This window comes from Pan paniscus, chromosome 3 (genome assembly GCF_029289425.2).
Source record: "Pan paniscus chromosome 3, NHGRI_mPanPan1-v2.0_pri, whole genome shotgun sequence".
Classification (NCBI taxonomy): domain Eukaryota; kingdom Metazoa; phylum Chordata; class Mammalia; order Primates; family Hominidae; genus Pan; species Pan paniscus.
The window spans coordinates 91,137,112-91,149,160 of NC_073252.2; the positions used below are offsets into that span (position 1 = coordinate 91,137,112).

The 12,049-nt window shown below is 35.1% G+C and overlaps 1 protein-coding gene across 5 annotated transcripts in view; it reads left to right on the plus strand.

The window, feature by feature from the left end:
- The window catches only part of GRID2 (glutamate ionotropic receptor delta type subunit 2), a 1,507,251-nt gene that overhangs the window by 808,206 nt on the left and 686,996 nt on the right, over positions 1-12,049 (plus strand). The window lies entirely within an intron of this gene.

A 12,049-nucleotide genomic window follows, 5' to 3' on the forward strand; every position in this document is an offset into this window, starting at 1 on the left:
TAATTAAGTGTCTGAAACTCTGTAAAGTGATGACTAGTGTACATTTTATGAGGCTGCATCCTCAAATTTTTAATTGTATCTGTTCATTTAGTTAGAAGCTCTGAAACTTAGTAAAAATACAATTAAGACTTTCTAGTGATTGGTATAACATCTCTATGTTCTAAAATGCCTGCTATTGCCTTGTAAAAGTTTATTGTCATGTCTTTTTGCCCCACTTCAAGTTTTTAATGTTACATATTGATAGAACTGTTCATGACTTTACAAACTTTCACATGGAATTTTAAAAAATATTTTAAATTTGAGGAAGGGAATTTATTTGTTTAATACTTTTTTTTTTTTTTTTTTTGCCTCATTTCACTATTATGCTTCTGTTAGCTCCTGAAGTACGGCTATAAAGATTCCAAATTAGGAACATGTTAGAAGTTCTTTGACACTCACAATAAAGTTGGTATCAAAAAACATAAGGCAGAATATAAATCACTAGGAAGGGTAAAACTTGTGGAAAACTGTCAGTAATATAAAATTTTTCATTTTAATAGGAAACTTCATTATGCAGTTTAAAGACAAATTATACACATTTTACTTTTTGAGTTCAGCAAATGACTTAGAGAATCTTATTGAACTACTACATTTTCTCATAATAAAAATATTTCCAATTTTAAAGAAGTTGGGTCTTTCCTTCAAGAAACACAAATCTGGAAGATGGGAGTGAGTACACAGAGGATGTAATATAAATTAGGATGTTAAAATTGCAGTAGAGGAGGTTGAAGCATCTACGGTCATTTTTGTTGGAGGAGATCAGAGAAAACCTCACTGAGCAGGTATATTTGAACTGGACTTCGTGTCATGGATTAGGAATTTATAAAACAGAAGTGGTAATGATATGGTTTCGCTCTGTGCCTCCACCCAAATCTCATCTTGAATGGTAATTCCCACATGTTGAGGGAGGGACCTGGTGGGAGGTGAGTGGATCATGGGGACGGTTTCCCCCATGCTGTTCTCATGATAATGAGGGAGTTCTCATGAGATCTGATTGTTTAAATGTGGCAGTTTCCACTGCGCTCTCACTCTCTCCTGCCTCCTTGTGAAGAAGGTGCTTGCTTCTCCTTCTACCATGACTGTAAGTTTCCTGAAGCCTCCTCAGCCATGTGGAACTGTGAGAAAATTAAACTGTTTTCATTTATAAATGACCCATCTTGGGTAGTTCATTATTTCATTTATAAATGACCCATCTTGGGTAGCAGAGATAATGCTAGTGTATTCCTTTGCTAGAGCTGCCATTGGCTTAAACAACAGAAAGTTTGCATCTCACAGTTCTGGAGGCTAGAAATCTAAAATCAAGATGTTGGCAAGGTTGATTCCTTCTGAGGGGTGTGAGGGAAGGAACTGTTCTAAGCCTCCCTCCTTGGCTTGTAGATGACTTCTTTTTCCAATGTCTATTCACATTTTCTTCTCTTCGTGTTTGTTTGTGTATCCAAATTTCCTTTTTCTATAAGGACATCAGTCGTTTGGATGAGGGTTCACCCTAATGACCTAATTTTAATTTGATTACCTCTGTAAAGACCTTATCTCCAATAAGGTCATATTCTAAGGTACCGGATATTAGGAATTCAACATATAAATTTGAGAAGCAGGTAGTGATGGCACAACTTTACCCATAACAGTTACCATTAGCTGTTATGAGCAAATAAGGCAGAGGAGTATGTTTGAGAGTTCAATTTGGATCCTGTAAAATTTGAGCTAGCAGTTGATTCTTCAGGTGGTCTTAACTATGTTTTAACACCTTTATAGTACTTACTATCTTCTTACTACTTACTGCTTTCTTTTCTAAGACCTTTTTAAAAAATGAACTCATATAATCTTCATAAAAAGCCTTTGAGTTGGTACTAACATCATCCTTGTTTTGTAGATAAGAAAACTGAGGTGTACAGGGTTTAAGTTGTCAAGATGACACAACTAGGAAGAGACAGATCTGGGATTAATTCCAATAAGTTTGTCTCTAGAGTTTGTGCACTTAACCTTGGTTCCCAGACAGGTTGGTTATAAATGCATGACTGGAGACCAGGAAAAAGGTCAGTGCTCGAGATGTAGTTTATTTGTTTTTCATCAGTTTAATGCGCATTGATTTACTAGTTCATTGGTTTTCCAGTTCATCGTAGAAACTATGCTAGGCACTAGCAATACAATGACAACAAAGATCCCATTCCTTTTCTCAAGTTTATAGCCTGGTGTTGGAGAAAGAAAATGAAAGAGTATCAGCATTACAAGATGAATGTAATGGCAAAACACATACATCTACGCTGATCTCCAGAGCCAGCCATGTCTGGTTGCAGAGGTAAAGTATACAGTCATGAAATGTTGAGGAAGGAGCTTGTTATAGATGGTATCTTGAAGGATGTGCTTCTTGAGTTGAGCATTAAAGGACATGTGGATTGGATCAGGCAGAAAAGGGTGGGAAGGACATTCTAAGCAGCAGGAAGACCATAAACAAAACCACGGAGGCGGGGCATGCAGCAAGAAGGCAAAGGGCTAGGGAAGGAATGGGTAGAGGTGGGTGTGTTGACTACCTTGTTGAGAAGTTTGGTGACAAAAGTAAGGGTAAATTATGGTTTACAATTTTTAAAAATCCCATGAGACTGATATCAGAACCAGGGATATCTGTTTCATTTTTAGAATAAAACAAGTTGAGCCTTTTCACACAGGTGTTGGGAAAGCAACCAGTGATGAAGAGGAGATTGTAGAATGGAAAAAGAATATTGATGAGCTAAGACCCCAGAGTGTTAGAATTCATGAAGCTCTTCCGGGGGACTACTGCTCATTACCAATAACCTACAGTTGTTGCTTCAAAGGTAGACAGAATTAGTTCAGACTTCATTAAAGGAATTTTCATTGATAATCCTTGTATTTCTGATAATCAGTTTCAACTGATATGATCTTAACTTCTCACCTTGTCCCCCAACCTTGACCCTGAACTTTATACTTATAATAATGTATCCCTTCCATCTTGGTCCCCAAACACATAAAATCTATTATCTTTCCTTAAAGACTTTTCTGTCTTTCCCCACTCATCCACCATTTTTTTTAGTAACTTATCTTTTATAATCACTGATTTTATGTCTCCAAACTGTGGACCAGTTATTCCACAGGCATCTTAAGCAATGATGTAGGAATGGCAGAAAGAATGTGAACTACCACCACCTCTATCCTAGCCTAAGCTAACCCTATTGTACTGTTCTCTGACCTGCAAGATGGTTCCTGTTTCTCAATTAGTTGTTCTCAGACACATCCCACCTCCTCGATGGGTTCTAGGATTGTTTCTTTTGAGCAGGGAATAGGCTGACCCTATTAGTGCTGGGAGCAGTTCATTCAAAAGACAGGCAGAACTAAATTCGAAAGAGTACACTGAAATTCTGAAGACACAAAGAGAAATTATTTCTGTGTGACCTAGGGTTTCACTCAGTCTAGTGGAAGAGGCAGCATATAATTAAATATTACTATGTGAAAGAAAATTCTATAATAATGATGGATCAATGATGTTCTGGAATACCGTAGGAGAACTGACTCATGCTACAGAGAGCTTAGCCAGGGTCAGAACAAGTTTCACAGATAAGTTGTGTCACCAGACTCTTGAAAAATAAATAAGAATTAATCAGGTAAACAATGGTGGGCAAACAATTCAGAATGTGTCTGTGTGTGCTTGTGTGTGTGTGTGTGTGTGTGTATGATATATGAACAGAATTAAAAAATCAAATTCTACTGAGGGTTTTAAAATTAAAAAACAAGAGTCTATTTATTTCTACCTCCAGTTATTCTTTTCAGAAGTATTTATTTTTTATTTTAAAATTTAATTTGTATTTACTTTTAGCATATCCTGTGTATTTGCATTGTTCAAAATTTAAAAGGTTCAACAAGGTAATATCCTGCCACTGTTCCTCAAACACCTGAGTTCCTTTTCATGAGGCAAATAGTGTTTCTTATGTGGCATTCCAAGTATATACAGACACACACACACACACATTTTTATTATTTTTCTTACATAAATAGTTATGTACTATGTTTAAATTCTGAACTTGGAATTTTAAACTTAGTAACTTCTAGATCATTCTATTGAGACATATGATGTGTTCCTAATAATATCTAATGGTTATATAATATTCCCTTGGTAAATGTGTTAGTCCATTCTCATGCTGCTGATAAGGCCATACCTGAGACTGGGTAATTTATAAAGAAAAAGAGGTTTAATGGACTCACAGTTCCACAGGACTGGGGAGGCCTCAGAATCATGGTGGAAGGTGAAAGGCATGTCTTACATGGTGGCAGGCAAGAGAGAATGAGAGCCAATCCAAAGGGGAAACCCCTTATAAAACCAACAGATCTTATAAGACTTATTCACTACCAAGAGAACAGTATGAGGGAAACTGCTCCCATGATTCAATTACCTCCCCCAGGTCCCTCCCACAACACATGGGAACTACGGGAGCTACAGTTTAAGATGAGATTTGGGTGGGGACAAAGCCAACCGTATCAGTAGATTAAATGACTCTTAGCTCTTTAACTTTTTTGTTTTAATTTTTACTTACTGTAGTAAATATTACTGGTTGATTTATTAGTTTGTCATCTCTTACCTACCTTTTCTTATATAATAAGTGATGATTTACTTCATGTCCTTCACCTACACCTGCACATCCTCTCAATATATTACTAGTTATAGCACAATTTTAAATAACTTTACTTTATATAACACAGTTACACTTCTATTTCCATACCAACTACTGTTGACAGTATAGTAACTGTAAAGACAATATACTAGTTGTAAAAGTTCGTTCACTATTTTTCCACTCTTCTACCTCTCAGCTTCCATGTCCCACAGATTTACTTTTATATTGAGTATGTTGGAAGCATGTATTTTCTATTCTGTTACCAGAAATAAATTATTCATGCCTTGACTAAAAGTTGGCTTTATAAGATGAAAATCTGTAATTTGCTTATGTTTTATTACTATAAATACTGTTCACTGTACAACAAAGTATTAAGATATGATTATATTTAGTTTTTTATCACTCAGCTTCAGGTTTTTTGTTTGAATTATTACTTTTCTTACTTTTTTCTTCATCTTTGGCTATGAAAATTCTAAATTGCTGTTTTCAATAACAAATCTCCAAAATCCCCATTTCCTGACTGCACCCTTTCCTCCCAGAGACCCCATTTCCTGCTCTGTTTCTGGTGCATCCTTAAAATCAGATAAATTCTAGTGGGTCAGATCCACAAATTCCTGGTTCCTGTGTCTTAACAATTTCTTAGTTTCCGGCTTTGCTGGGAAATATCTTGAAGTAACTTCTGAAGGAAGAGGGTTTTTTTTTTTTTTTCTTACAGAGAAAACATCTGTGTTAGATAAGCTGTGTAGAGGCAAGAGATATAGTGCTGTTGGTCACAAGTTCAATGATAATGAATCAACAATGAGTATTAAATAAAGTGCCTTTAAATAGAAATGCATAAAAACAGAGGCTGGCAGGGACCAAACTCTGTATTTCCCCTAGGAGCAGTGATTCAATATTCACAAATGCAGTGTTCATAGGAATTTTATAGAACCTAACTACTGTGAATGACAAGCATCCACAATCATTGTTATTATTTTCACTTATGAAAATGTATTCATTCTAACTTCATCCTTGATGAATAATGTGGCTAATTATAAATTTCTAAGTTAAAAAATTATTTACCTCAGAACATCAGCAGCATTAATTTATTACATAATGGTAATTTGATCATTTAGATTGAGTAGATAGAAGATGGATATGGTTATTTTACTGGAGGTAGTGCTAGCTTTTGCATGTGTATTTATGTTGCCTTGCTCTTGGATAATAATGGCAACATTAGTTGCCCCAATTCACCTAGAAAATTCACCTATTTATTTAGAAGAGAATCCTATGCTTCTTACTTTTTTTTTCAAGGGATAAATGTCAGCTTTCAGGAACATTTTGCATGTGACAGCATGTGAGAATCAACATACATTTAAGTACAATCAGTCTGCTTTATTAACTGATTTTGTTTTTGCAAATTCACCTATTCATTAAACTTTATTTGTAATTCCAAAATCAATACTCAGTGCACTTTCATGATCATATATTTGCAGAGCTCAAAAACTTGAGTTGTTAGTAATTAAGGTCAAATAAAGCTGCTCTCTGCATTCTTGTTTTAGCTCCTCTATGACAAGCAAGTGTTCTTTTCTCTATTTATTTAGTGCCTTTTTCAATTTTTTGTGCTTTCATCAGTGATTTCCCTGTTTAAAATATCTCCCAAACATAGTGCTAAAGTGCTGGTCTAGTGTCCCTAAGCACAAGAAAGCTGTGATGTGCATCACACAGAAAATACTTGTGTTAGATAAGCTATGTATAGGCAAGAGTTATAATGCTGTTGGCCACGAGTTCAATGTTAAAGAATCAGCAATGCATATTAAATAAAGTGCTTTTAAATATAAATACAAAAAAGGCAGAGGCTTACAAAGAACCAAACCATTCCCCTAGAAGCAATGATTCAGTATTCATAAACACAGCATTCATAGGATTTTATAGAACCTCGCTACTGTGAATGACAAGAATCCTCTATGTTCCCATATTTTGAGCTCTCCATCTCACACCTACCTTTTATTTGGCCTTTTCACCTATCAAGACTTCTATGACTCTGCAGGTAGAGATCTTGATGCTTAATTGCTGCCCTTATGACAGTCTCTAGTCTACAGCTTCTGCCACCCTGCTTCACCAGATATCATTGCTACCTCTGATCAAGCATCACTGCTTCATTTTTATTTTTCAGTAATTTAGGCAAAACACTTTTCTGATGGCCTCTGTTCCTTTTCTCATGGTTGTTGGTTCATATACGTATTCAATTCTTCATATTTTCATGAGACTCTGGGAGTCATCTCCTTTAACTTTCTTGAGTTGAAAGGTCCAGAATATTCTTTCAGATTTTTAGAGATTAAAGCTCAACAAAGATAAGGGATGTTTAAGACCAGTTTTTATAGATTTTATGAGACAATATTAAATCATGGCATTTCAGATTTGAAAAATATAACATGTAATATTTTGTTGAATTCCAAATATATAGTTGAATAAATTAAAGGCCTCTCTAGATCTAACTCACATTCTTCTCTAACTTCCTCCAGCTATGTTCTGCACCTCTGCAGATTGTAGAGGACACCCAGAGTTTGAAACTGGTCAAATAGGTTGTTAGCAGGTCAAAGGTGTGCAGAATTTTTGCATCTGAAAAGAATTTATTGAAAACAGCTTACCATGGATTATATGATAGAAAGGCAAATGAAGCTAGAAAGAAACTGATGGATTGAGAAATTAGGAAAGACAGAGAAACTAAAGGTTATGATGAGGTCAGAGACACAACCAAGTTCAGCAAGTGCCTTAAACAGGGAGAAGTTGAGGGGAGAAATTCTGGTAAAAGGGGAATAGCAGAACTTTCAACCCTACTGTTTTCTATACTTTATAAGGTAGCATGCAAAGTTATTGAAATATTCAAGAGAAATGTTAACTTTAAAGTCAGAAGAATGAGTTTTATCAAAGAAATTGCTCACTTAGCATTGTCATGTAATTGCTAAGGGGAAAAATAAGCGTATCAATTCTGTTTGCATCTTTTTCTTTTTTTTCTGTCCCTGGAGAAATTATGTAGCATTGAGTTAATTATGCTCCCTTTGAAGTCTTAGAAATTTAATACGTTAAATGTCTACACTTAGTGCTCCACCTCTCATTCAAGAGTTTCAAAGCTTTAAGAAAAATACTGCAGTTATGTGCAGCTGAGTATATAAACCTGCTGTGATATTGGCAGAAAATTGTTACACAATGTATCTGTAAGTGTCCTTGAAATGAATATAGTGAAACAGCAGTGCTCACGTGGTTTTATTTAAATATAGATTGGAATGATATTTTGAAAAAAAATGTTTTTATATAGGAATAATGTTGCATTTGTTGCTGTGTACATTATAGTCTTTCCAGAAACAATACAAAAAAATTCTATATAAATTAGACATTTTGGCCATGGTCTTTAGTGTTTGGGTTTGAGAAGATACGCCAATTCTTTGAAAGGAGGAAGTTTTACTATTTATACAGCAATAGATATTGTCTCCAATTTACATTTTTTCTTCAAATTTTCAGAAAGGAACCCTACTGTTCCATGATATCCTTTTATTTCACAGTAAGAAAAGGTTATTATTATCTTGTATTCCTTAAACATACTTTATGAAATAGTTTTCATTGTATTGTACTATACCCTAGGTTCATTGAAAAAAAGAACTTTGAGGCTGTCAAACAACAAAAAGGCAAAGTTACATATTTCAAATATGTATGCAGCTTCCCAAAAATAAGCCTTTGGGAAGATTTTGGAAACAAGGGAAGGTAGCTTGTCTCAGTAGATACAGAATGACTCCCACTCATCAAAAGGGTGCCCTTTTAAGAAGTGTCTATTCATAGCCTTTACCCACTTTTTGATGGGGTTGTTTTTTTCTTGTAAATTTGGTCAAGTTCCTTGTAGATTCTGGGTATTAGAACTTTGTCAGATGGACAGATCGCAAAAATGTTCTCCCATTCTGTAGCTCATCATCACTGGTCGTAAGAGAAATGCAAATTGAAACCACAGTGAGATACCATCTCATGCCAGTTAGAATGGCGATCATTAAAAGGCAGGAAACAACAGATGCTGGAGAGGATGTGGAGAAATAGGAACACTTCTACACTGTTTGTGGGAGTGTAAATTAGTTCAACCATTGTGGAAGACAGTGTGGTGATTCTTCAAGGATCTAGAACCAGAAATACCATTTGACCCAGCAATCCCATTATTGAGTGTATACCCAAAGGATTATAAATCATCCTACTATAACGACACATGCACACGGATGTTTCTTGCAGCACTATTCACAATAGCAAAGACAGAACCAACCCACATGCCCATCAATGATAGACTGGATAAAGAAAGTGTGGCACATATACACCATGGAATACTATGCAGCCATAAAAAAGAATGAATTCATGCCCTTTGCAGCGAGATGGATGAAGCCAGAAACCATCATTCTCAGCAAACTAACACAGGAACAGAAAACCAAATACCCCATGTTCTCACTCATAAGTGGGAGTTGAATAATGAGCACACATGGGCACAGGGAGGGGAGCATCACACACTTGGGCCTGTCAGGGAGTGAGGAGCAAGGGGAGGGAGAGCATTAGGACAAATACCTAATGCATGCAGAGCTTAAAGCATAGATGATGGGGGCTGGGCGCGGTGGCTCAGGCCTGTAATCCCAGAACTTTGGGAGGCTGAGGCGGGTGGATCATGAGGTCAGGAGATCGAGACCATCCTGGCTAACATGGTGAAACCCCGTCTCTACTAAAAACACAAAAAATTAGCCAGGCATGGTGGCGGGCACCTGTAGTCCCAGCTACTGGGGAGGCTGAGGCAAGAGAATGGTGTGAACCCGGGAGGTGGAGCTTGTAGTGAGCCGAGATTGCGCCACTGCACTCCAGCCTGGGCGACAGTGCGAGACTCTGTCTCAAAAAATATAAATAAAATAAATTAAAATAAATTTAAAAACCTAGATGATGGGTTGATAAGTGCAGCAAACCACCGTGGCACATATATACCTCTGTAACAAACCTGCACGTTCTGCACATGTATCCCAGAACTTAAAGTATAATAATAATAAAAAGGGTGCCCTGAGTACTCAAATTGCTGTGATAGTTATTTGAATGACACATTTTTTTCTAAAATAAATTATTTGGAGACATTATACAATGCACAATTTTAAAGATGAAGCAATTATAATATAGTGCATATAAGTTTACAACTCAACAAATTTCCGTGTGACCATCATCCAGATCAAGAAACAGAACATAACTAGCATGCCCAGATTTCTCATTCATGCACCCTCCAGTTAAGATCTCCCCAAAGGTATCCTGACTTTTAACACTATTCAACTAGTTCTGATTGATTTTAAACTGTATATAAATAGAATCATACAGTGTATACTGTTTTGTCTTTCTTTTTTTCAGCATTATATCTGTGAGATTCATCCATGTTGAAGTTTGTAGAAAAAATTCATTCATTTTGATTGCCTCAAAATATTTTGTTATATGAATAAGACAGAATTTATATACTTCTGTTGATGATTTTTTTACAGTTTTACTCATTACAAATAGGGGTTCTATATACATCTTTTTGGATATGTCTGTAGTTTTGTTGAGTATATACTTAGGAATGAAATTGCTAGCTCAAGGAGTACGCGTAAGGCATGTTACATATTAATGCTAGCTGATGCTGCCACTTTCCCAAAGTGTTTATACCAATTTTACTATTTGAAGTAGTAACTGAAAGCATTCCAATTTTCCGTTTCTTCACCAACACTTGTTATTTTCTGTCATCATCATTTTATTTTAACTGCTGGACATATATTAGATTCAGATTTTAATTTGCATTTTTCTGATGGATGATTTATTTTGTATATTTATTTGCTTTGAGGATATTTTTCTTTTATGGAGTGCCTGTTGAAGTTATAGTCCCCCCTTCTTTCCCCTCATGATTTGTAGAAGCCCTTTGAATATAATGGATAAAAGTCTCTTGTCAAGTGAATGTATTTTAAAAATCTTCTCTTCTGTCTGTCTTTTCACCCTGTAAATAGTGAATTTTGATGAACAGAAGTTCTTATTTGTAATGTAGTCCAAATTATTAAATTTTTTGTAGTTAGTACTTTTTGTCTTTTTTAAAAGAATGCTTCTTACTCCAAAATCATGAAGATCTACATACAAGGTTTTTCTAGAAACTTGTTTTATCATTTACATTTAAATCTGAAGTTCATCTGAAATTAATTGTTTTGCATAATGTAAAGTGGAGGTAAAGATACATTTTATTTTCTGTATGGTGAACACTTCATTTTAACACAAGATCAGTGTGTCTAAATGGAAAGAATAATAGAAGCTTCCAATACCCATTAATAAAGTGGGAATTGATTAGTGTATTTGAAAGTATTATCTCTGTACTGCATCCTATTGCTATGACCTATATATTATTTTCTAATATGAAGCACATGACTTTAGAAGAAAAGGAAAGGTTATACTGGTGAATTAATTGAAATAAGAATCTTCCTGTGATCCCAGGATCACAAAAGTTCATGATGCTGGATTCTATGGTAAAAGTTATAACTCTTTCCATGGGCCCAATAGTTATGGGTCATCAAGTAGCAGATAGTGGCCAATCACTCAAAAACAAACTGCTCCATATAAATATAGTTTTTACAATTGCATGGAATTGTAAGAAAAAAATAACTGGCTTAAAAAAAAAACAAATCTCTAACAGGCACTGATTCATCCCTGATTTAGTTTATATTTCCTTGTATCATATTTATCAATTATTATTAAACTGCTCTCAAATCTGAGTTTTAACTTTAGCTTTATAAGCTTGTATTGAAAGGCAGCTCTGTTACTAGTCAATCCACAGATGTGGGTTTTTTTTTTTTTTTTTTTGATGAGAAAGTCTTAAATTTATTTTACTTTGCGTTTGACCTAAATTGTATATGACAGTTCTTGCTTCTGTTAATGAGGCCTGAGACAGCATCAAGTTTTTCTTTTCTGATTGGAGAGCTGTTTAACTTGCAGAAGGTTTCTCTGAACATGGAAACTAAGCAAAGAATGGGTTTCCAATGAGTCTAAACTTCCAAATAAAACAGACCCAAGTTACCCCTCTTGTGACCACTGACTTGGGACACTGATATTCGTGGACAGTTTGCTACTAACTTCTCCTAACAGCCTATAGTCTATTTAATAATTTTTGACTTTGCAACATCTACTGCTGGTTTTTTCTTTATACTAAGTTCTTAAATAAGTCAATCATTTTTATTCCATTCCATTTGAATTATTATCCAAGCAATAATTTGAATAATTGTGGAAAAACAAGAAAATATCTGAATATTTGTGACAATTGTACCATTATTTTAAGTATAAAATCACAGTTGCTTCAACCTTCAAGACAAGAAAATTGAAATCCTTCTCTAATCCATTTT